This window comes from Humulus lupulus, chromosome 6, assembly GCF_963169125.1.
Source record: "Humulus lupulus chromosome 6, drHumLupu1.1, whole genome shotgun sequence".
Lineage (NCBI taxonomy): Eukaryota > Viridiplantae > Streptophyta > Magnoliopsida > Rosales > Cannabaceae > Humulus > Humulus lupulus.
Window position 1 is genome coordinate 117,283,800 of NC_084798.1, and position 27,273 is coordinate 117,311,072.

Here is a 27,273-nt window from a genome sequence, read left to right on the forward strand (position 1 = left end):
GTCAATCGTCTGATTGCTAGGGCCCCATGGTGGGCACTAAATTGTAGATGTGATTTCCTACAATTGATTAATTTGGGCACCAACAACCTATCAAGAGCAAAGAACGAGACAAGAGTTTAATTGGGAGCACTGGTGGGGTGTCAGCCAAAGAAACACTAACGCTCAAGTTAGTTGGATCGTAATAGAATAAATGATAAAATAATAAGATAACAAAATAATCAATAGTAAAAGGTGAGTAGTAGTGAAGGTAGTGGCAGTTTGAATGACTAGTTTGACTGATTCGATCAGAGAGAATATTGCCAGTCAAAGAATATCGCTTATGAGAGAACAATTCAATTGTTTTTTTTCCGACCCCCCTCTTTAAACCCTTTGAGTTTTTCTTATAGTCGTCCTTCATCTCGTGACTTTCTTGATCCGTCTGACTCGCTCTAGTCAGTTGTAACGTTCCAAAAATGCCAATAGGGTTACCTTGATTAGCGTGTCAGGAGGGCATAACTGGATATATGTATGATTAACTGATTAAATGTGTGACTATGTGGCATGCATGATATATATGATAATGTGAGTATGATTATATACATGTTTATGAGTATTAAATATGCATGTATGCCCATTCTTGATAGTTGGGGCAAATTTGTAATATTGGCCTGTTGCGAGCATAAATGTTAATATATGTGAGTAAATAGTTCAGACGACATTATTATGTGGATATATTCGTAGTATACGGCTCGAGAAGATCTTAGTGAGCGGATTAGCGGAATAGTTACAGCGTGGTTTAATACCCGGCTCGAGGCGAGCCTAGGGGTATTTTGGGACGCTTAGTGTATATTTGAGGTTTATTGAGTATTGGGTAAGTAATTAGTGATTAAATGGGCATGTCAAGATTAATTGATAATTTTTTTAGGACTACTCGAGGAATTAGTGGGAAATGACAATTTTGCCCTTGGGGTCATTTAAGGTTAAGGGTATACTTAGTGGGGCAATATGGTCTTTTTGGTATATGGATAGGCTCATTAGAAGCCTGTAGACACAAGGAAATATGCAGAGTATATATATATATATATCTCTCCTTAGTCGGTTTGAACTTCTTCCTTTGGTGGGCACTGAGGCTAGTAGAATTCTTAGAGAATTGGAGGTCGAGAGCTGGAGAATTGAAGCTAGGATCACTGAAGGGTTAACTCAGGGGCTTAATCTGGAGTAGGGGTAAGTGAATCTTTATGTTCTTGACTGAAATCTAAGTTTGGTTTAGCTATTTTTAAGTTCTAACTTTGGGTTAGGATTTTGGGCTGTGATGGAGTTTTGCCCTAGTTATTTGTTTGGTTTTGTTGATTAATAGTGTTTGGGAAAATTTTGGAAGCTTAAATTTGGCTTTAGGTTAGGTCTAGGTTGAGTTTTAGGGGTGTTAGTTTGGAGAAAACATAGAAAGGGACTGAGTTTCCTAGGTTTGCGGGGGCGCGCTGCAGCCCTGTTTATGGGCGTCGTGACCTGCGTCGCCTCAGGAGCTTGGGGGGCCTTCTGTTTCTTGGGCATGCCGCGACCCTCAGGGCCAGGTCACGACCCCCATGCTTGTAAGGTTGGGGGTTGGTGCCTCTGTCTTGGAGGCGCGCCACAACCCTCAGGGCCAAGTCGTGGCTCGCCTAGGCAACCCTAACTAGAAGTAGTCTTAAGGCTCGAGGATTTTAACCAAATCGCTCAGGACGATTTCTACTACCCGGTTTAGTAGAAATCGAGGTCTCGGAGGCTAATATTTGATTCCAAAGCTTTTAAGTGATTTAGGATCTTATGGTTACCCATTATCGCATTGTGACTAGGTTTACCGTAAGGGCTCAGGAATTAAGGTTCGTGCTCAGGGCCATCATATGCTTGCTGCTTGGGATTTGAGGTAAGAAAACTGCACCCATGTGGTTGTCATTGGGACTGAGATTCCCTGTAATTGAATATATGCATTCTGTGAGTTATATATTTGTTATGTGGGATATTAAAGTACGACCTAAGGGTGCTGGGGCTGATGATAAGCGTATTAGACGCAGCTCGGCCTAAGCAAGCCGGGGTTAGCTAAATAATCAGAGGACTCAGCCTAAGCGAGCTAGGGTAAACTAAATAATCAGAGGACTTGGCCTAAGCGAGCTGGGGTCAGCTAAGTAACCAGAGGCCTCGGCCTAAGGGCGCCAACACCTAAGTATTCGTATTATAGTTTGAGTTATATGTGAAAGTATATGTTGCCTAGCTTGATACTTGTATTCTGTTGTTAATTGAATTAATTGGTTTTAATTTTATTAATCGCTCTTGTGCTATATATGTTTGTTTTTTTAAGTTTTCTTGCTGGGCCTCTTAGCTCACGGGTGCTATGTGGTGCAGGTAAGGGAGTTGATAGCTAGACTAGCCATGATTTGGAGAGCTTCAGGGGCAGTGTGTACATATGCAGCCTGCTCGATCGCCACGGTTGGGATAGCTTGGGAGGAACTAGGGTTAAACCCTGTTTTGCTGCTTATGACGACTAAATTGTATCTGTTTACCTTTTACAAGTCTATAAACTGATTTTTGGGAAACTGTGTACAAACTTAATTTTTTAATGAAAAATAATCATTTTGTTGACCAAATCTTTTATTACTTGGCCTTAGCTTAGTTTTTAATTACACGTTTAAGTTCAAACGACTTGCTTAGGAAGTTAAGCACTATTTTAAATACACAGTGTAATGATCTTGGTTATCTAGGATGTTACAACTTTGTAGCAGAGTGGTCTAGGTTTAAGGGTTCCTAAAGACTGGCCGAGCGTGTACACTTGCCGCTAAAGATAAGCTTGACTCACGGTTAGGTATCTAATGACATGATTATGTGGTTAATTGTTTAAATTGAATCTATGTGCCTTATATGTATGCTAGTATAGAAAGCATGATGTGTATGAGTGTATTTGGTAGTAATGAAATTTGATAAGAATGCATGAGTAATATAGATTGGTGTTTCGATATGTATATTGTGTGTGTGATTGTTTGGACTTGCTCGTGGGATGAATCTGGATATGAACATCAGGGCTGAGGGGTTAAGTTGGTGATTACAGACTGATTCAGAATGTATGTACTCAAGATGGTTAATTGGACCTGGTATTGTTAGAGTGGGGGATGCAGATGATAGTTAGGGTCAGAACCCTCCATCTGCCCTTGGAATTCACATCATATGTTTGCTAGTATGCAAGTAAGGCTTCTAGATCAGAATGAGGAGATTGGATGGTTGAAACAACGAGTTTCGTTGTGAAAATGCTGCTTCGTATATCTTGACAGTAAGGGCATCAATGTTGGTTCAATATGAGGATGGAAATAGATAAGAGTTATCGTATGAAAGGCTTTAGAAGCATTATCCTCTAGTTTCTAAGGGAGATTTTAGTTTGCTGAAGAACTGATCAATAGATGGGCATAGTTAACTCCATTCTAGATGATATGAGAATGGTAGGCCATGATAGAGTAGTTACGCCATGCATATGCGGCAGGAGGATGCTCAGATATGGTGGGAAATAGTATTCCAGACCCAGAATGTTGTCATGATGGGTTGGGAGGAAATTCCGATAGTGATTTGATAAAAAAGACTACTGTGACGTAGTTTGGACTGCAAAGGCTAATGAGTTTACGAACCCGGATCAGAATGGTAAGACAATGATAGAGTATGTCAATAAATTTAATGGGTTGGTCAACCCGCTTCTGATTTGATGCAAGTGGATGTAGCCCAGAAAGAACGATTTATTTAAGGACTAAAATCTGGGATGGCCCAGAGCACCAGGGTCGCTCCAGTGCATGAGATTTTCGTCTATGCTTGGGCAGTAGGGAGGGCCTTATTATTAAAGATATAAGAGATGAGATATGAACTGTGAATGCCGTAGGTCAAGAAGCGCAGGTAATGGTATTCCCATTTGTAGGATTAAGTAAGGGCAGATGCCCAGTAACCAGAAAAGAAGGACCCCTGATAGTTCTACTACTCCTGGTTTTGATAGGAAGGTTATAGTTTACAAGTTAGCCGCCAGAGCGGCGATGAGGCCTAGTAAAGTTATTTAGTATGCACCAGATGCGGGAGACGATATCTGGAGGACGCTAAGTGAAGGTATGTTTTCTACATGGAATAGTTAAGCATGTTAGGGTGGATTGCTTGAGATTAGAGAAGGGAGAACTGGTCTACCTCGTTACAGTCAGAGCTCGAGGATAGTACTTCGGAGGTGACCGATTGACTAGTTAGTCTTCGTTCTTTGTTATATAATGAGCTTGAAGAATTCGGTGCTGCGTATCTCTCAGAAAAGATTCAGATATGAAGTACATGCCTCAATATTGTTATATAATGGGGCTTGAGATATTAGTGCCCGCTGGGGAAGAGTTGGTAACTTTCAAGAGAAGAATTGGAATACGAGTAGAAAAAGGTTTATAGTAAAAGTGATTGAGCTCGTCATATGGGAGTTTTGATATGAGCCTGAGTAAGAGAAAATTTGTTAAATAAGGGACAACCATGGATGGCAGGAAATGGTAATAATGTTTGGATATGGAAGGGAAGGACCCGGTTACATCTATAAGATGCCTAGACATTGGGGTAGAGATCACCTGGAATATATCAGTTAGACTAAATGGAAATTGGATTAGCCAGTAAGGTTTCAAATGGGTGCAGAAAGAATTGTTAGGTACACTACGGGCTTTGGGTATGGATAAACTCGGTGTCAGGGACATCATGAAGAATGATATTAGCTTAGCAGAAAGAATTAATGGTTCAGTTGAAGAAGTACCTGATTTGAGGATGTATCAAACGGAGCATCGCGTCATGGGACATGTCGACATCGCCTATTAAGGATGAAGGATTCAATTGCCTAGTGCAAGATAGGACAATGTTCTTAGGAATTGATTTTCAATCTGGTTATTACCAGCTGAGGATCAAGGAAAGAGACTGTAACGACCCGAATTCACTAATAAGGCTTAAGGGCCTTGATTAGTGTGCCAGGATGGCATGTTGGGATTTATGTGTGATTTTATGAGTTAAATGCATGGTTATAATTTAAAGCGTGTTATGTGACTATTTGATTGTTTGAGATGCATGACTATGTGTATTAGTATGCATGTAGGCCCGGATTGTGTTAGAAGGGCATAATTGTAATTTTGGCCATGTTGGGCATAACTGTATTAATATGTGATGATTGTAGAGACCACAGTGATATGTGGGTATATCCGTGATTGGTAACTTTCGGCACGAGGCGATCCTAGAGCTGGATAGTGGGGAAAGTCACAACGGGGCATTATAATTGACTTTGGACAAGTCAAGGAGTATTTTGATATTGGGTTATGAAAATAAATAATTGGAGATATATTTGAGGTTAGGATGCCTAGGCGGGAATACTGGGGGATTTTACCATTTTTGCCTCGGGGACATTTTGGTACCCCGAACCTTGAGGTAACCAGCTTAAGTTATAAAAACAAAACAAATAAACCATTTGGAGACTTAGAGAAACCGACCCAGCCTCCACCCTCTCTTCTTCTTCTTTCTTTCCTCTTTCTTTCATGAAATCCACAGAAATCTTAGGAGAAATCAAGCTTGAATTTCTGAAAATTGATGGTGGGATTTGGAGGTTTAGCTCAAGAGTTAATCAAGAACAAATCAGGGTAAAGGTAAGCAATTAATTATTTTTCTTAAGTTAAATTCTGAGATTTTGTTGGGTTGTGAATGTTTATGGATTTTGATATTCAAGGTGGAGTTTGAGGCTTGAAACTTTGAAGATAGGTCATGGGATCCTTTGGGAAACGATTCTACAACTGAGGTAAGGTTTAAATTAAAGTTTGATGGTTGAGATTGAGAATTCCATGGTTGGTTTTGAGTTCTAGGTTTGAAATTTCAGAAATTTGGAATTGGGATTTTGGTGAGTGTTAGGTTGGATTTTTGGTGGAATTGTGTTGTTTAAACCATCCTAATGTTGTGATTATTAATTGGTTTTGAATTGGGAGCTTTGGGATGGCTTAAGGTGAGGTTTTAAGCTTGAAAATGGTGGGTTTTTCTGGGTTTAAAGGGTCGGGCCGCGGCATGGTTCTTGGAGGGCCGCGGCCCTTGAAGGCTAAGATGCGCTGAGGATGGAGGGCGGGCCGCGGCATGGTCCTTGTAGGGCCGCGGCCCTTACCTGTTTCTGGGCATTTTTGTGGCCCTGTTTGGGGGCCATGCCGCGGCGCTTAAGGAATTTTGGGATTTTGAGAATTTAGGCTTTGGAATTTAACCACGGGTGCTCGGGATTGAATCTTTTTATATTTTTGGTGAAGTTCAATGTTTCGGAAACTAGAACTTGGTTTAGAAACTCATTTGAGATTTATCTTATTGGTATCCATTATCTTGGTTGTGACTAGGTGTTAAGCTAGAGCTCGGGAAGTGGATCGTGCTCGGGGGCCGTCATTTTTTTTCTATTTAAAGCATTCGGAATTAAGGTAAGAAAACCGTAACACCCGAGATTAAGGCATGGCCCCATTGTGTGATTGTAGGGCATGGCCCCAGATTGTATTATGTGCATATGTTTAACCTTAAATGAATCATGATGTGTGTGAATGATTATTCGAATGTACTATATGTGTGATTATAATGAAATGAACGGCAAGGGCAGAGTGCGGCGTAGGCCGGGTACGGCCGTGGGGCCGAAAGTAACACACAGCACATGGGATGCTTATATTCAGGGTGGGACCCAAGGGATACATGAGTTATCCTCGCGGTGAGAACCGATACCCCAGGCTTTGGTAAGGCTCTGGGGCGGCATGGCCGTGTTTGCTTAGTCTAATGGTTGACTTGTTTATCTGTGGGCTATCTGATATGATTAACTATATATATTTGCATATGTTATGTTCTGCATGAGTTTTCTTGCTGGGCTTCGGCTCACGGGTGCTCCGTGTTGCAGGTAGGGCAAAGACTGAGTCAACCAACCATGAGTACGGAGAGCGTGAAGCGACGCGTACATGTTTGGCCTGCCCGACTGCTTTGGTTGGGGGTTTATTCAAAAATGGCTGTAATAATCTATGATTTTTATGATCAATCAACTGTAAACTCATTTCAAGATGTAAATAGTTTTCAAACCTTATTTTGGGATCCCAAATGTTTAATACTAGAAGTTTTATTGAAACGATGCATTTTTCTAAGATTACAGCCTTAACTTTTATTTAGTCACACTTTTGTTTAAAAACCTCGGTTAGCGAGCTCATTGCACACTGTTTTGTCTTAAAACTCACTTAGTAACGGCTCTAAGGAAGTAGGGCGTTACAGAGACATTCTAGGAATTATTCCTTGCACCAAGTAGGACGTGATGGATTAACAGTGAAGGTTCTTAATCGACTAATGCTTCAACAGCATAGGTAGGTTTGATAAGTAGAGAGTATCCAGATTGGTTAGGAATGTATTGGTCTACTCCCAGTTAGAAGCAGAACGTGAACGACTACTGCTTTGACAATACTAAGACTAATGAAGCAGGGTTTCAGGTAAGGCTCCAAAAAGTGTAAGCTTCGATTTCTCCAGGGGTACTCAAGGTCATGTTATAGGAAGTGATGGGATCATGTATGAATGAATTCAGTCAGAAGTCACAAAGAAATTGTTGAAAAATTCCCGAGGGGTGAGAAGTACAGTGAGACCAATAAGACACGTCAGTTACTACTTGAAGCATCTTCAAAGACAGCTACACCCAAGATTGGGATGACACAAGAACTTAAAGATGGACTGAATGGATAATTTTGTATCAGATTTTTCAGAAGATAGAATAAGGATTGGTTAGCACCCTATGGTATTAGAGTCTGTATGCAATGGACGGATACATGAGGACAACATGAGGGATATTGTCTTTGCTTGAGACATGAAACCATAAGGTGGTGCATCAAAGATTAAGACGCGCCCAGGTATAGACTGAAAGGATAGTCATTCGTGCTTCACGGTAGATGAAAGAATAAGAACGCAAATGTTATATATGAAGCATTAAGTTGATAGTACTGCTAGATAGCCATGGTGAGGGGGCGGTGCTGGCACCCACGTAATAGAAGTGAATGTGTTAGCACAAAGGATCTGAGCGTTTGGTCATCTGTAGAGGAATAAGCTTGAGACCAAGACCTAGTGGAAATTAATAGGTGATTCATGTTGGAAACCCTTGATTGCATCAGGAAAAAAATTAATATGGAAGTTGACCTCCTAAGTTGGAAAGATCTGTGCCAGTTGTATAAGACGCTATGGATTACAGTAAAGTTAGAAAAACTAACGATCAAGATTGATATAGTATCTGCAATTGATAGTGGATAAATATTTCTCTATGGACAATGAAATTCAGAGAGAAGATCTTGTAGGAATGGTTTAGGATCCTACTATTGTAGTATGAATGGATGAAGATATGAAGATCGGATGAGTGATTTGATGGAACCTGGTGTTGAGGTGGAGATTCTAGATGAGTATTGTATTACCTCCTTATGAATATTGTAACTAGGAAGTTTAAATGGGCATGTCAGAATTACTTGAGAATTTTTTAGGACTACTCGAGGAATTAGTGGGAAATGTGGCAAATGACGATTTTGCCCTTGGGGCCATTTAAGGTTAAGGGTATACTTAGGGGGCAATATGGTCTTTTTGGTATGTGGATAAGCTCATTAGAAGCTTGTAGACACAAGGAAATAGGCAGAGTCTATATATATATCCTTAGTCAGTTCGAACGTCTTCCTTTGGTGGGCATTGAGGCTAGTAGAATTCTTGGAGAATTGTTGAGGAAAAGGCTGAGAATTAGAGCTTGGGATTTGGAGAACTGAAGCTAGGATCATTGAAGTTTTAACTCAGGGGCTTAATCTGCAGTAGGGGTAAGTGAATCTTTTTGTTCTTGACTGAATTCTAAGTTTGGTTTAGCTGTTTTTAAGTTCTAACTTTGGGTTAGGATTTTGGGCTGTGATGGAGTTTTGCCCTGGTTATTTGTTTGGTTTTGTTGATTAATAGTGTTTGGGAACATTTTGGAAGCTTAAATCTGGCTTTAGGTTAGGTTAGCTTAAAACAGATTTTGGAAGCTTAAATCTGTTTTTAAGTTCTAACTTTGGGTTAGGATTTTGGGTTGTGATGGATTTTTGCCCTAGTTATTTGTTTGGCTTTGTTGAGTAATAGTGTTTGGGAACATTTTGGAAGCTTAAATATGGCTTTAGGTTAGGTCTGGGTTGAATTTTAGGGGTGTTATTTTGGAGAAAACACAGAAAGGGATTGGGTTTCTTGGGTTCGCAAGGGCGCGTCGTGGCTCGCGTGGCCCCAGGAGCTTGGGGGGCTTTCTGTTTCTTGGGCACACCGCGACCCTCAGGGCCAGGTCGTGGCCTGCATGCTTGTAAGGTTGGGGGTTGGCGCCTCTATCTTGGAGGTGTGCTGTGACCCTCAGGGCCAGGTCGTAGGCCGCCTAGGCAGCCCTAACTAGAACTAGTCTTAAGGCTCGACGATTTTAACCAAAGCGCTTGAGATGATTTCTACTACCCGGTTTAGTATAAATCGAGGTCCCGATGGCTAGTATTTGATTCCAAAGCTTTTAAATGATTTATGATCTTATGGTTATCCATTATCGCAATGTGACTAAGTTTACCGCAAGGGCTTAGGAATTAAGGAACGTGGTCAGGGCCATCATACACTTGCTGCTCGGGATCCAAGGTAAGAAAATTGCACCCATGTGGTTGTCATTGGGATTGAGATTCCCTGTAATTGAATATATGCGTTCTGTGAGTTATATACTATGTGGGATATGAAAGTGCAGCCTAAGGGTGCTGGGGCTAATGATAAGCATATTGGATGCAACTCAGCCTAAGCGAGCTGGGGTCAACTAAATAATCAGAGGACATGACCTAAGTGAGCCGGGGTGTGACAGTTAGTATCCCATGATCTGTAGGGGGAAAGATCGGGTAAAGTTGTGCAATCCCACATCGCCTGGGGAAGGTCAAGTGTGATGATTCTAAGACTGTGTAGGTATGGGACTACACAGTTGAAGATGGCTTAAATGGATTTATGGGTACTACCTATATCAACATGATGCATCTTCTTTTCGGTAGCCCATCACTTGAGAACTCCAAAGTTAAGTGTGCTTGACCTGGAGTAATCTCAAGATGGGTGACCTCCTAGGAAGTTTTCCCAGGAAGCATGCGAGTGAGGACAAAGCATGCTGGAAAGACCCGTGTTGGTTTGTAGGGCCAGTTGTCATTCCAAGAAGCAGCCATAATGAGGTGGGGCATTACAACTTAGTATCAGAGTGTCCTAGGTTTAAGGGTTCCTGAAGACTGGCTGGACATGTACATTCGCCACTAAAGACAAGCTCGGTTCAAGGTTTGGTAAATGTGTATATATGGTTATATGCTTAAGTGATTGGAGAGAATTTTGATTGTTGTTATCTGTTGGATTAATAGGAAGCATGGGATACTGATAGAGCCTGGCTCTTGACTGTTGCGTGACAATATTGAGGCATGCTTATTAGCATCGCTATGCATGTAAATGAAATGATTATCTGCATATGATTTATATATGGATGAATATATGGAAAGATGCCTATATCTTGATTGCTTGTGATTGATTGTGTTCCAATGGTGGACTATGGAAGGAAATTTACATGACTAGCCGGCACCCAGTCTGAGACTAGAGATGATGACCAGGGCTAGAACCCTCTGCTGGCCCCTAAGAACTGGTAGCAGATTATGGCAGAGATGCAAGCGCGGCTTTAGAGCCAAGATGAACAGATCCATCTTTTATGACAGCAGGCTCCGTCAGGGAGTGCTGCACCTATTATGCCACCAGTAGTGGCACCAGTTATTCAGCCAGTGGAAGTTGGAAATAGGTGGGAGTCGTTGTATGAGCGGTTCTAGAAGCAGGAGCCCCCAACTTTTGAGGGAGGACTTAATCCACTGAAGGCCGAACAGTGGATGACTATGATTACTACTATCCTGGATTTTATGAGGGTAGAAGGACATGACAGAGTGGCCTGTGCCACATATATGTTGCGAGAGGATGCCCGCATCTGGTGGGAAGTGGCATCACAGACTAGAGATGTTACTACTCTGAGTTGGGATGGATTTAAGGACTTATTCAGTCAGAAGTACTATAATGTTGCCATCAGGGCAGCGAAGGTTAATGAGTTTGTGGGATTGGTGCTGGGCAACATGACAGTTACTGAGTATGCCCTGAAGTTCGACAAACTTGCAAAGTTTGCACCGGATCTTGTGCCTACATATGTAGCTAGGCAAGATAGATTTATTAGAGGGATTAATGCTATGATAGCCCGGGATGTGAGAATTACAACAGTACCTAGGGGGACGACTTATGCTCAGGCTATTGAGAAGGCTCTTACCGTTGAAGAAGCAGAGAACAAGATTTGGAAGGAAAGTGCTGCGAGGCAAGAGGGTCGCAGAGCTCCATACTCTAGGTCTGGTAGGGGCAGAGGCCCCAGTGATCTGAAAAGGAAGACCCCTGACACTTCGATCGCTGCTGAACCTGATAGAAGGGGTCGGGGTGCTTAGGGTGGCTGTCAGGGAGGCGGTGAGGCATGGAGGAATTACCCAGAGTGCACGAGGTGCAGAAGACGCCATGAGGGAGAGTGTTGGGCCAAGGCCTGCTTTGTGTGCGGGATAGTGGGGCACCTCAAGAAGGTTGCCCAACAGTGAAGAAAGGGGAAGCAGGGAAGGTGGATAGCTTGACTTCAGCTCGAGTGTTCACCCTGACACAGGCAGAGGCCGAGGCTAGTCCCTCGGTGGTGACAGGTCAGCTTTCTAGCGCTGGCTCTCCTTTTACTGTATTGATTGACTCTGGTGCTACACATTCATTTGTTTATAGTAAGGTGATTGATAGATTGTGTAGACCTAGTGAGTACCATACTGTGGGGTTTGGGACTATACTGCCTACTGGGGAACTGATAGTTTCTAAGAGGTGGATTAGAGCACTGCCAGTGATGGTTGATAGTAGAGAGCTTTCAGTAGATTTGATTGAGCTAGATATGGAGGACTTTGACATGATCTTGGGTATGGATTTGCTGGTCAAATATGGGGCTACTATTGACTGCAGGAAGAAGATGGTAACTTTTGAGCCGGAGGGCGAGGATCCCTTTGTTTTCATGGGTGCGGTATATGGACCCCGCGTACCCATGATATCAGCACTGAGAGCCAGAGACTTGTTATAGGGAGGATGTATAGGTTTTATGGCTAGTGTGGTGGATACCACTAGGGTGTTGCCAGCAGGGCCGGAGGAGACCAGATTAGTTTGTGAGTTCTTGGATGTATTCCCTGAGGATCTACCAGGACTGCCGCCGCACAGGGAGATTCAATTTGTTATTGAGTTAGCACTGGGGACAGAACGAGTATCAAAAGCACAATATAGGATGGCACCGGGAGAGTTGAATGAATTAAAGATACAGCTTCAGGAACTTCTGGATTTGGGATTCATTAGGCCTAGCTACTCTCCATGGGGCGCTCTAGTTTTGTTTGTTAAGAAAAAGGACAGGACTCTGAGGATGTGTATAGACTACAGGGAATTGAACAAGTTAACCATCAATAATAAGTACCCTCTACCAAGGATTTATGACTTGTTTGATAAGTTTCAAGGAAAGACGGTGTTCTCAAAGATTGATCTTCGATCTGGTTATCACCAGCTAAGGATCAAGGATGAGGACATATCGAAGACGGCCTTCCGAACGCGGTATGGGCACTACGAGTTTCTGGTCATGTCGTTTGGTTTGACCAATGCCCCAGCAACCTTTATGGACTTAATGAACATGGTGTTCAAAGATTTCTTGGATCAGTTCATCATTGTCTTCATCGACGACATCTTAGTGTATTCTAGTTCAGAGGCAGAGCATGAGCAAAATCTTCGACAGGTCTTGCAGAGGTTAAGGGAACATCGATTATATGCCAAGTTTAAGAAGTTTGAATTTTGGCTACCAGAAGTGACATTCCTTGGACATATTGTTGGAGCAGATGGGATTAAGGTGGATCCATCTAAGGTGGAGGCAGTGAGAGATTGGCCGAGGCCAAGGAACGCCTCGGAGGTACGGAGTTTCCTCGGGTTGGCAGGCTACTACAGACGGTTTGTGGAAGGATTCTCGAAGATCGCTGCACCGATGATAGAATTGACACAGAAGAATCAGAAATTTGTTTGGTCGGAGAAGTGTGAGAATAGTTTCCAAGAGTTGAAGCGACGACTTATTACTGCACAATTGCTGAGTCTTCCTTTGGAGGAAGGAAAGTTTGTGGTTTATTGTGATGCGTCAAGGCTGGGTTTGGGCTGTGTGTTGATGCAGAACAAGAAGGTTATAGCTTATGCGTCACGACAGCTGAAGGAGTATGAGCAGCGGTGGTGTTTGCACTGAAGGTTTGGCGGCATAATCTGTATGGGGAGAAGTGCGAGATATACACTGATCACAAGAGTTTGAAATACTTCTTCACCCAGAAGAATCTAAACATGAGGCAGAGACGTTGGTTGGAGTTGGTAAATGACTATGACTGTGATATTCTTTACCACCCAGGGAAAGCCAGTGTAGTGGCGGATGCACTGAGCCGGAGGGGCTCGGGGCAGTTATTTAGTTCTACTCAGATTTCTAGAGAGTTGGCTGATGAGATGACCAGAGCGAGGATAGAACTGGTGGTGGGCCGATTGGCCAACATTACTTTACAGTCCACCCTGCTAGATCGAATCAAGGAGGGTCAATTGGTGGATGCGCAGCTACAGGAAGTTTGAGAGAATGTCTTGGCAGGAGTAGCTAAGGACTATTCTATCTCTAAAGTTGGTTTACTACGGTATCCGGGACGGATTTGTGTTCCATCTAATGTGGGGATCAGACGAGATATATTAGATGAATCGCATACTACGCCGTACTCACTTCATCCGGGTACCACAAAGATGTATCAGGATCTACGGACGTTATATTGGTGGCCTGGGATGAAGAAGGATGTAGTGGAGTATGTGGCCAGGTGTTTGACTTGTCAGCAGGTGAAGGCTGAGCATCAGCGACCAGCAGGGTTGCTTCAGCCTTTGGGTATTCCCGAGTGGAAATGGGAGGATATTACTATGGACTTTGTGGGAGGTTTACCCAGGACTGTAGGGCTTCATGACTCAGTGTGGGTGATAGTGGACAGATACATCAAGTCAGCTCATTTTCTTCCAGTGAAGACGACATACACAGTGGATCAGTATGCAGAGTTATATGTGAGGGAGATTATACGTCTCCATGGGGTTCCTAAGTCTATTGTGTCAGATCGGGATCCTATCTTTACATCTAAGTTCTGGGGTAGTTTACAGAAGGCTATGGGAATTCAGTTGAAGTTCAACACAACATTTCATCCTCAGACTGATGGACAGTCTGAGAGGTCTATCCAGGTGTTGGAGGATATGCTTAGGGCATATGTGATCGATTTCGAGGGATCGTGGAGTAAGTATCTTCCGTTGATTGAGTTTTCATACAACAACATTTACCAATCAACGATTGGAGTGGCTCCCTATGAGATGTTATATGGGAGGAGATGTAGATCACCCATTCATTGGGATAAGATGGGTGAGAGGAAGTATTTGGGGCCGGACATGGTTCAGAAGACAAATGAAGCTATTGAGAAAATCTGAGCTAGGATGCTCGCCTCATAGAGCAGACAGAAAAGCTATGCTGATCCTAAGCGTAGAGACGTGGAGTTCCAGGTTGGAGACCACGTGTTTCTTCGAGTTTCACCACTGCGAGGAGTGAGGAGGTTTGGGAAGAAGGGCAAGTTGAGCCCTAGATTTATTGGACCTTTTGAGATCCTAGAAAGGATCAGACAGGTGGCTTATAGATTAGCTTTGCTGTAATGCCCTGAATCCCTAGTGCGGTTTAGTGGCTGGATTAGTAGGCCAGGAGGGCCATAACTGTTTAATTATGCCATTAAATGAATATATGCATGTTTATGTGAATTATATTATAATATGATGTTATATGCATGCATGTGGGTCCACATTTGAATATTATGATGTTTTGATAATTTGGCCCATTGAGGGAAAATTTGTGTATTTGGGTGCATAATGTGATTTGTGAATGAGATTCCATTATTATGGAGATACATTCGAGCTATTCGGCATGAGACGATCCTATATAATGGATTAGCAGTTTTGTCATAATGGGGTCAATTATTGGGTAATAAGAATGTTTATTTGATGATAAATTGGGAGTTATTGAGATCAGGATGAAATTCTGGAAGTTTTGACTATAATATCCCTGGGAGTGTTTTTGGGACCCCCAGCACTAGGTTTTATTTGTGGTTACTTAAGCTTGAAGTAGCTTGTCAGATAGAACATACGTTAGAAAACCTCTCGTTCTTCCCCGTTAGTTCATTTTCACTGTTCGAAGCATTTTCGAGGATATCTCGAGTTCTAGGAGTTGGAATCAAGCGAGGATCGAGGCATAGCGATCCTAGGAAATATTAGAAGCTTCTTGACCGAAGGATTTGACGAGAAACAACACAATCGAAGGTAATCTAAATTTAAAGTTTTGAGTTTTTAGAGTTTCTAAGCTTTGGATTGGCTTTTGTGAATTATTGAGTTTTTGGTTTGATTGAACCTTCAGTTTTGATGGTTTTGGAGCATTGGGAAGCTTGGGAATTTTGATTTGATGATTTGGTAATGTTTAGGCATGATTTTGGAGGCTTTGGGATGTTGGAGAACGAGTTTGGGCGTGTTCTGGGTTGGGCGCCGCGACCCTGTTCTTGGGGTGCCGCGGCCCTAGCTCGAAGAAGCAAGTGGGAGAATTTGTGCTTGCTGGGCGCTGCGGCCCTTGCTTTAGTGGTGGCTGGGGGCCGCAACCCAAGGTGCCAGGGCCGCAGCCCTTGAGCAGGGTTGAGCCCGTTTGAGTGTTTTGGCCGCGGGAACATGGTTTTAGGCCTTGGGATCGTTCCTACTACCCGGATTAGTGGGGATTGATGTCCCGGAGGCTAGATCTTGGTTTGGGAACCCTTGATTATCATTTTATTGATGGTGTCCCTTATTTGGTTATGATTAGGTAACCACCAAAGGACTAAAAGCTAGATCGTTCTCAAGGGTCGTTCATCTATTCATTCTAGCTCGAATCAGAGGTAAGAAAACTGCACCCCATATGTGACATGCATGGTTATTCTTGAGGAAAGTTGATTGTGTAAATGTGGACATGGATTGATTATTGAATGCTTAGCAAATCTTGCTCACTTGTGCATGGTACTGACTAATTAGTCAGATTTGGCAAAGGTGTCAGTATCAACTGTGAAGTTGTGACTCATTAGTCAGGTTCGGCAGTGGTACTGGGCACTGGTCACACAGTGCTGACTCATAAGTCAGGACGGCCTTAGCGTGTTCAACGCAAGCCAATAAAGATTAGATCTAATCGACATCTGCATTAAATGACTCAGAAGAGCGTTAATGCCGGACCGACCTCAAGTTCGATGAATACTATAAGCGCTTGTGTGACTTACCCATCAGTCACTCATCTGTTAAGTTAGAGACTTACCTATCAGTCTCTCATCTGTTTAAGGCTAGTGGCTTACCCAGCAGCCACTCTTCTGTTTAAATTAGTGACTTGCTTGTCAGTCACTCAGTATGGTTTACTAGAACCTCAAGTGATATTCACTCATCTGTTTAAGAGCTATAAGCTCTGTGTGATTATAATGATAATCATTTGATAATGTTTATATTCAATACTGTGTTTTCTTGCTGGGCTTTGGCTCATGGGTGCTATGTGATGCAGGTAAAGGGAAAGAAAAGCTCACCCAGCCTTGAGTGGAGAGCTTAGGGGGTGATGTGTACATATGCGGCCGCTTGACCACCACGGCCAAGGAGTTCTCAGAGGAATTAGGGGGTTTACCCTATTTTTGCCACTTAGGTCGGCGGGTTTGAAATAGTAATGACCATTTTGAGTTGTAAATAACTTGTAAATGTTCTTGTGGGTCCATGAACAGTTTTATGTATTAAATAAAACATATCCTTTCCTTTTTATTGATTTTCCACCTTAGCCTATTAATAACACTTAGAACACGTTTTTAACCAAAGGACTCGGGTAACGGGTCAAATTTATGGTTCACCGTAACGGTTCTGGGGTAACCAGGGCGTTACATTTGCCACCATCACTGTCGAGAGTTCATAATGTATTCCATGTTTCTATGCTTCGGAAGTATGTTTCAGATACAACACATGTATTGAAGTATGAAGATTTGGAGCTGCAGACAGATTTGTCTTATTAGGAATGACCAGTTTAGATTTTAGATCAGAAGGACAAGGTTCTACGGAATAAGACAATTCCACTAGTTAAAGTATTGTGAAAGAATAGCAAGGTTGAGGAAGCGACCTGGGAGCTTGAGTTAGCAATGCGGGATCAGTATCCCGAGTTATTCAGGTAAATTTCGAGGACGAAAATTCTCATTAGGAGGGGATAGTTGTAACGACCCAAAATTACTAATAAGGCTTATGTAAGGGCCTTGATTAGTATGCCGGGAGGGCATAATTGGTTTATGTGTGATTTAAATGATTTAATGCATGATTATGTGATAAGCATGCTTATATGATTATATGGATATATGAAATGCATGTCTAAGAATATTAGTATGCATGTAGGCCATGTTTAGCTTGAAAGGGTATATTTGTAATTTTGGCCCGTTGAGGGCATAAATGTGATTATATGTTATTATTGTTGAGACCACATTATTATGTGGATATATATTTGCAGCGTGCGGCTTGAGGCGATCCTAGGGAGCCAGTCGGCGGGAGAGTCACAACGGGACCCAATTTTTGACTCGGGGCGAGTCAAGGGGTATTTTGAATGTTAGATGGTTGTCTGGGTTATCAAGTTATGGAAAAAAATAATTGGAGATATATTTGAGGTTAGGAAGTTTAGGAGAGAATATTGGGGAAATTTACCATTTTTCCCTCGGGGACGTTTTCAGCACCCCGAGCTTTGGGATTAACTTAAGTAAACTAAATAAGATAAAACAAAACCATGGGAAGGCAATAGAAACACCTAAAACCGACCCTTCCCTCTTCTCTCAGCTCACTCAACATTTTCTCCAAAGGAAGCCATTGGAAATCAAAGGAGGACTTAGTTAGAGATTCAAGAATTTGAGCTGGGACTTTGGAGATTAGCTCAGGGTTAGCTAGAGGATCTAATCAAGGATTGAGGTAAGTTCTGAGTTACATCTTTGGTTATTAAATTCTGTAGTTTTGGCTGGGTTCTAAGTGTTTATGGGTTTTTGACATTAAAGGTTGAATTAAGGCAGAAGACTTGGGAGTTAGCTTAGCAATTGTTTGGTGGACTTGTTCTTCAGTAAAGGTAAGCTTGTAATGATAGTTTAGCATCTAAATTCTGTGTTTTCTTGGATGGGTTTTGGTGTTTATAAGCGTATGGGTTTTAAGGATTAAAGTGAGATTTTGATGAGTTTCTAAGCTAGGTGTTTGTTGGGTTTTGTTGCTGGAAACATGTTAGGATGGTTGTGATAGTTGGATTGGATCATTGGGATGGTTTTGGGTTAATTCGACTGAGGTTTGGTTGTTAAAAATGGTATTAGAGCCTTGACCCAGTTGGAAGTGTGGCTGACGGGGATGTTGGACTCCTAAGGGGGGGGGGTGTGATTATGATAGTTAGTATCCCATGATCCGTAGGGGAAAAGACCGGGTAAAGCTGTGCAATCCCACATCACCTGGGGAAGGTCAAGTGTGATGATTCTAAGACTGTGTAGGTATGGGACTACACAGTTGAAGAGGGCTTGAATGGATTGATGGGTACTACCTATATCAATAAGACGCATCTTCTTTTTGGTAGCCCATCACTTGAGAACTCCAAAGTTAAGTGTGCTTGACCTGGAGTAATCTCAAGATAGGTGACCTCTTGGAAAGTTTTCCCAGGAAGCGTGCAAGTGAGGACAAAGCACGCTGGAAAGACTCATGTTGGTGTGTAGGGCCAGTCGTCATTCCAGAAAGCAGCCATAGTGACGTGGGGCGTTACACGGGGTCAACTAAATAATTAGAGGACTCGGCCTAAGCGAGCCGGGGTCAACTAAATAATCAGAGGACACGTCCTAAGCGAGCCGGGGTCAACTAAATAATTAGAGGACTTGGCCTAAGCGAGCCGGGGTTAGCTAAGTAATCAGAGGCCTCAGCCTAAGGGCGCCGATACCTAAGTATTCGCATTATAGTTTGGGTTATATGAGAAAGTATATGCTAATCGTTGCCTAGCTTAATACTTGTATTCTATTGATTAATTGAATTAATTGGGTTGAAGTTTTTTAATCGCTCTTGTGCTATATATGTTTGTTGTTTTTAAGTTTTCTTGCTGGGCCTTGGCTCACGGGTGCTACGTGGTGCAGGTAAGGGAGTTGATAGCTGGACCAGCCATGAGTTGGAGAGCTTCAAGGGCGGTGTGTACATATGCAGCTTGCTCGATTGCCATGGTCGAGATAGCTTGGGAGGAACTAGGGTTAAACGCTATTTTGCCGCTTAGGACGGCTAAATTGTATATGTTTACCTTTTACAAGTCTATAAGCTAATTTTTGGGATCTCGTGTACAAACTTAATTTTTTAATGAAAAATAATCATTTTGTTGACCAAATCTTTTATTACTTGACCTTAGCTTAGTTTTTAATTACATGTTTAAGTTCAAACAACTTGCTTAGCAGGTTAAGCACTATTTTAAACGCACAATGAAACGGTCTTTGTTATCTAGGGCATTACATTAGTTCTCTTCCGAGTTTCATGGGAAGGGTGACGTGTGTCTTGACTGTTTCGACGTCTTTGGCTGACTAATGCATTCAAATCCGGGTCTAGGTATGGATTGATTGTTGAATGGTTCGTATAAAGAATATGGGCGACTTGCTTATGTCGGATTGGGCTCGGCTAGCTAGCTTGGTTGCGTGCGTGCGTGCCTGCCTGAGATATGTAAAATTGGGCTTGACTGGCTAGTCTGGTTGCCTGCCTGCCAAAGATATGTAAAATTAGGCCGAGCTAGCTAGTCTGGTTGCCTACCTACCTGAGATACGTAAAATTGGGTTGGCTAGTCTGGTTGCCTACCTGCCTGAGATATGTAAAACTGGGCATGGCTTGCTAGTTTGGTTGCCTGCCTGCTTGAGATACATAAAATTGAGCTAGCTGGTTAGCCTGGTTGCCTGCCTGCCTGAGATATGTAAAATTGGGTTTGGCTAGCTAGTCTGGTTGCCTGCTTGAGATATGTCAATTTGGGCTTGATTGGCTAGTCCGACTGGCTTATTGGGCTTTTGGTATGTAGATGAATTTTTCCCACTACAATATTATCACACACATATAAGTTGTTGCTCACATATTTAGTATTTCATACATATCATGAATATGTATTACATTGGAAATTCCAAAATACAATCCGTACTATAATCCTAATGGTAATATTGTAAATATTTTAATTTACCGTATATATAGATTTTGTTTTTAGTATATGGTGAGGAGCGTAAATTTTCTTTTTTTATTTAGAGAAAATTTTGAGCCGAAATTGGTCAAGTAAAAATAATAATATGGATTTCTTTACATATATTAAAGAAAAATTAGGGTTTGTTAATTGAGGAAATTATATGAAATATGGTTTTTCTTTAAAAAGTTAGATAAATACAGGGTTTCCAACTTTGTGTATTTTTTTTTTATCGATTTATGTCTTATTTTTATATTTTAAAGAATTTTTTCCCTATATTTTGGTAATATTTTTTTACTGGTGACTACTGTCGAATTAGTTATTTTAAAAATTGATGTGATAGTAATCGGTTACCATTATGATTTTTTTAGTGATATGGTGGTAACAGATTATCATTATGAAATTAGTTTTCATATTTTTTCTGATGTGGAGGAAATCGGTTAACATTATCAATATAATTTATATTTTTTTAAGTGTTGTAGTAGCAACTAGTTACCACTGTGAGAGCCCAAAAAATGCCGCATTGGGCCTGAGACCGATTATGCCATATAAGATTGGACCCAAAGCCATTGCGCGACTTGATTAACCGTTTCCTTAAGGAGATAGCTCAATACACTGTGTTTAAGTAAGTAACGAATTGAACATTTTAATAAAAGTTGCTTATGCAAAGAAGAAACGTAAGATCTTCTGGCATGAGCAATATAAAGATTGACAATTTTGCTTTAATTACTTAAGGGGAGTAGAAGACAAAAGGCAGATGTTAATGAGAAGCTAGACCGCATGTGTAAGCTCATGGAAGCATCACAACAACGCTCTGAAGGAAGCCCAAGAGAAGTTGGTAGTAGAAATGGTGGACCTTCGCAAAGAAAATGCCGAGTTGAAAAGCGAAATCCATATGCCAGCAATCGAATCGACACCTATCCAGATTCTTGGCAATAACGATGATGATCTTGATCTTAATACTTTGCCCAATGGCCCCACCATCAAAGAACGTGTTTTTCCAGAGGGCGCCACCCGTTCGCCAGAATGACACTTATGTTGCAGCAAATCAAGCTCCTCGCCCACCGACTCCCCAGTTACAACGCCAAGAATGTGATGTTGCACGCAGTCAAATTAGGCAAACCGACCACCAAGAGAATGAGACTGGAGAGGGTTTCAAGAACCATGATCAAAGCAAAGATTCTACGCAACAAACTAACCCTCTCCCAGAGGGCTGGAAGGAAGAGATGATGAAAGAAGTCTTGATGAAATTTTTCGAGGAAGATCATCTTTCCAACTTGATGTGGCAGATCTTGCCATAAGAAGAGCTGACAAAACCCCATTCACTGAATAGATCATACAAGAACCCAAGCCAAAGGACTTTTTCCTCCCAGCATTGCTCGCCTTCAATGGTAGAGGTGATCCACTTGATCACATATTTCAATTTCAACAAAAAATGTCATTGGAAGTAGACAACGAGGCTATACATTGCAAAGTTTTCTCTACTACTTTCACTGGGCCAACACTTTTATGGTTAAGGCAATTATCGCTTGTTCCATCAACAATTTTAGTGATTTTTTAAAGAAATTTTTGTAGTAATACAGTGCAAACAGAGAATTCCCAAAACCATGGGAGATCTCTTTCGAATAGAGCATGGTGAGAACGAACATCCAAAAGTGTATCTTAAATGTTTTATTTGGTTCATCAAATCCATAATGTTGATACAATCATTGCTACAAATCTTTTTGTCAAAAGTCTACAAGTAGACACCCTCTTATATGAGAACCTCACTATGACCCCACCATTTGACCTCAATGACATACAAGTAAGAGTAGAAGGAGTCTTTCACGTTGTGGAAGCACGGGAACGGACGCAGAAGAAACTTTCCCTGATTTTCGTTCCAATTGCAATGACTTGCCTCCGCCTGTCAGAACCGACAAGTGGAAGCTAGGTAGCGTAACAATTGATAAAAGTCCCAAGAGATCTAAAATCAGTGACGAGCCAATTCGGAACCACAATACTTCCTGTCTCTCATTTCATTACTCGAAACGAGTACTTCTCGCTCCCTATCTCACTATATCTTATTCAGAGTCAACCTAGTCGTTGACCGACTTCCATCACAGTGACTATTCGATCAAGGGACCATACTTATCTCAATGCCTCAAAAACTTACACATTCAAGGTAAAATTCTTAAAGTCTGGGTCATTCCTTCAGGTTGTCAGTCTATCTGAAGGTAACAAATAATTCTAAGTCCCAATCTTATACTCATTGCCCTTTACAACCCTTTTCCAGGACTTGGGAAATAAAGGGTCTCAGTCTGACACTATCAACTTTGGTGTTCCACGGAGACATACGGTCTCCCTTCGCCCATACACATTCTTGCGATACTCATTCACACGAACCGAAGTATGTTCACCCATTCTGTTGAATCACAACTTTTCGTATCCAATCATCTTACCTGCAATCTAATGAATCCATCCTTACAGTCCACAACTATACCATTTTTCCTTCCAATATAATTTTTTTAGATCTTAACATCCATTCAAATTTCCTAGATAAAACAGTTATAGGGAGGTAGTATAATACTCATATAGAATCTCCACCTCAACGCCAGGTTCCATCGGATTACTCATTCGATCCTTATATCTTAACCCATTAATGCTAAAATGGTAGGATTCTTAACCATTCTTACAAGATCTTCTCTCTATACTTCGTTCATAGAGGTATATCTGCCAACCATCAACTGCAGATTCTATTTTAGTTCCGGTCGTCACCTCGTCTGACTTTACTGTAGTCCGTGGTGAATTATACAACTGGCACAGACTTTTCCCACTCAAAGTGTTAGCTTCCACATTAGTTTTCTCTAAGTAATAAGGTTTTTCATGTGGGTCCTTCACTAGTTCCCACTAGTGCCTTTGTCTCATGGTCATTCCCCTATGGGTGATAAAGTGCTTTAACTCTTATACTAATGCACATACTTCTATTCCATAGGTGTCGTCACCACACCCTAACCATGGATATCTGGCATTACCGTCAACTTAATGCCCCATGTAGAACATTTGCATTCTTATTCCTTCATCTACCATGAAGCACGAACAACCACCCTTTCCAGTCTATACATGGGTGCACCCTAGTGTTCGATGCACAACACTACAGTTTCATGTTTTAAGCAAGGACAGTGTCCATCATGCCATCTTCCTGTATCAGTCCATCGCATACAAGTTCTAATACCATGCAGTGCTAATCAATCTTTATTCTATCTTCTGAAAAATCTGATACAAAACTATCCATTCAGACAAACTTTAGGTTCTTATGTTACCTCAATCTAGGGTATGGCTATCTTCGAAGATGCTTCAAGTAGTAGCCGATGTGTCTTACCAGTCTCACTATGCTTCTCACTCCCCAGGAATTCCTTTAGAAATTTCTTTGTAGTTTCTATCTTAATTACCCCATACCTGATCCTATCACTTCCTAAAACATGACCTTGAATATCCTTTGGAGAGATCAGAGCTTACTCCTTCTAGAACCTTACCTGTAACCCTGCTTCCTTAGCCTTGGTACTATCCATGAAGTGGTCATTCACGTTCTGCTTCAACTGGAAGTAGACAGAAACATCCTTAATCAATCTGAAAATGACTTGTCCATACCATTTCTATATTGTCTGCTTGTCGAACTTACCTGTGCTGTTGAAGCATTAGTCAGTTAAGAACCTTCACTAATAATCCATCACATCCTATTTGGTGCAAGAAGTAATTCTTGAAATGTCTCTTTCCATGATCCTCAGCTGGTAATAACCAGATTGATGGTCAATTCCTGAGAGCATTATCCTACCTTGCAACTGGGCAATTGAATCCTTCATTCTTAGAAAATAGTGTTGACATGTCCCATGATGAGATGCTCCATTCGACCAACCCTCAAATCAAATACCTCTTCAACTGAACCTTTAATTCTTTCTGCTGAGCTAATGTCATTCTTCATGATGTCCCTGATACCGATTCTATATCTGCCCTAATCCCATAGCGTACTCAATTCCTTAACGCAATACCGATCCCATCGATTCTTTGTGCACCCATCTGAAACCTTACTGGCCTATCCAGTTTTCATCCGCTCTAACTGATATATTCCAAGTGGTACCTACAACAATATCTAGGCATTCTGTAGATGCAACCGTGTCCTTTCCTTTTTAAACCCAGAATTCACCATCATTTCCTACAATCCATGGTTGTCCCTTATTTGGCAGACCATTCCATACTCAGGATCATATCGAAATCCTCATATGACGAACTCAATCAATTATATTGTCAACCTTTTATCAATAGTACTCGAACCCTTCTCCTGGAGGTTACCAATTTTCCCGACAGGCATTAATATTTCAAGCCTCATGGCGTGACAACCATGAAGCATGTGCCCCATATCTATGCCTCTTCTAAGAGATACGTAGCACCAAACTCAATCAACTCAATATATAAAAAGGAACGAGAACTAGAGAGCCAACCAGTCACCTCCGAGGGACTAGCCTCGGGCTCTGACTGTATCAAGGTGAACACTCAAACTGGGGTCGAGTAATCTGTACTCCTTGGTTCTTTCATCATCAATTTTGGGCCATATTTCTTGACATGCCCCCATTATTCCACATAAAGAACATGCCTTTACTTGGCATCCTCCTATATGGCGTCTCCTGCACCTGGCACACACTGGATAACTTCTCCAAATTTCATTGCCACCCTGAATACTATGACCCCCTCCTGTCAAGACCAGGAGTAGTAGAACTATTAGGGGTCTTTCTTTTCTAGTTACTGGGCCTCCACCCTCTACCTGATCCCGTAAGTTGGGATACCATTGCCTGAGCTTTCTGCACTACGACACTCTCACTCCATGTCTCTTCTCATGCATCCTCTATCATAAGGGCTCTCCCTATCGCCCAAGCATAGGTAGAAATCTCATGTACTGGAGTGATCCTAACACTCTGGACCATCCCATAGTTCAATCCTTGAATTAATCGCTCATTCCAGCCCACCCCTGTTGGTATTAATTCTAAAGGAAATTTAACCAAACCATCAAATTCATTGACATACCTTGTCTTTGTCTTACCATCCTGGACTGAGTTCATAAACTCATTGGTCTTCGTAGTTCAAAATGCGTCACAGTAGTATCTTTCGTCGCATAATTGTTTGAATTCCTCCCAACCCATCATGAAACATTTCGGATCTGGGATACTACCTCCTACCACATCCGGGCATCTTCCCACAACATATACATGGAAGAAGGCACTCTGTCATTGCCTACCACTCCTATATAGTCAAGGATGGGGCTAATCATGCTCATCCACTGTTCAGCTTTGAACAAATCCAAAACTTCCTCGAAAACAGGTATAATCACAAATGCACATTGCATAATAAGCAGTCAAAGGCAGCATATACAAGCATGCCTATACAGATATTCTCAGATACAAATATGTCCACATTCATAACATATTCATTAACAAGGGTCTAAACCTCATTCAAAACCTAGGTGCAGTTTTCTTACCTCAAGTCCTGAGCAGCTAGTGTATGGAAGCCCCGAGCACGATCCCTATACCTAAGCCCTTGCAGTATATCCTAACCGATTACAACCTTCAAAATAACATACTAGCCTCAAGAACCTTGAATTCTACTAAACCGGGTAGTAGAATCCTTCTCGAGCACTTAGGTTTGAGTTCCAGAGCTTAAAAATATGTTTTGACTACTTTCTTCAATTAGAGCCGCGACACCTGGGCAAGATCAGGGACCCCCCAGTCCTTAACACGCACAGAGGTCACAGTGCCTGAAGAACAGGGTCGCGACTCGAGCCCAAAAACCCATAATTCCAATCATTTCCCCTGCATTTACTCCGAGCTAAACCCACCAAAATTCATCCTAGACATAAACTAAAGCTAGAATTAGGCCTCTCAAGCATTCCCAAATACCATAAACAACACAACCATATTAATAGCTAAGCCAAAACTCTATCACAGCCTGAAATTCAAACTTTGAGTTTGAACAACTCAACATCCCAAAAGCTAAACTTGAAATTCATTTAATCAGAGTTTGAAGCTTACCTTAGGTGAGTGATTACGAATCCTAAGGTGAATCTGAACCATCCTAGCTTCAGCTCCTTCAATTCCCCAGCTTCCACTTCAAAAAATTCTCAAGAGCCCCCAAGCATTTCAAAAGGGAAGAGAGAACCGACTAGAGAGAGAAAGGGAGGGGCTAAGAGTATGTTGTATGTCCTAAAGGTTCCCCTTGGTTCCACACAATTCTAAATATCTGAGTCACTCTAAGATTGGGAATATCCCTTGGCCAAAGGACCAAAACACCCCTTAAGCCTACACTTATCCTTTAATGGCCCCAAGGGTAAAATCTTCAGTTGCCACATTTCCCGCCAATCCTCGAGTAGCACCATAAATTCCCAATCAATCTCGACAGACCCAATTAATCACCAAATAATTTCTCGTTACCCCATAAATCCCAAATACGCACTATGTCCTCGAAATACCCCTAGGTTCACCCTGAGCAAGCTATTTGACCCCGTTGTGACTATTCTGCTAACCCGCTCATTAAGATCCTCTCGGACCACACATCTAAAATATATCCCCATAACACTGAGGTCTCACTCACAATACATACATAATGCAAATATACCCTCAACGGGTCAAAAATTACAAATATGCCCTCCTTGACAAGAACGGGCCCACATGCATATTTAATACACATAACACATGCACATATATTCATAGTACCATATAAACCATTTACATAGGCATATAAATGGGGCGGGTTTTCCCCGCCTCGCTTCCGCCCGGCCCCACCCCGCCCCGGCTTAATCGAGGCAGGTCTGCCCCGTCCCATTTAACTTTTTTGAAACATTAAATTATAATTTTAGAATTTTCCCTAAGCCTAAATATTTT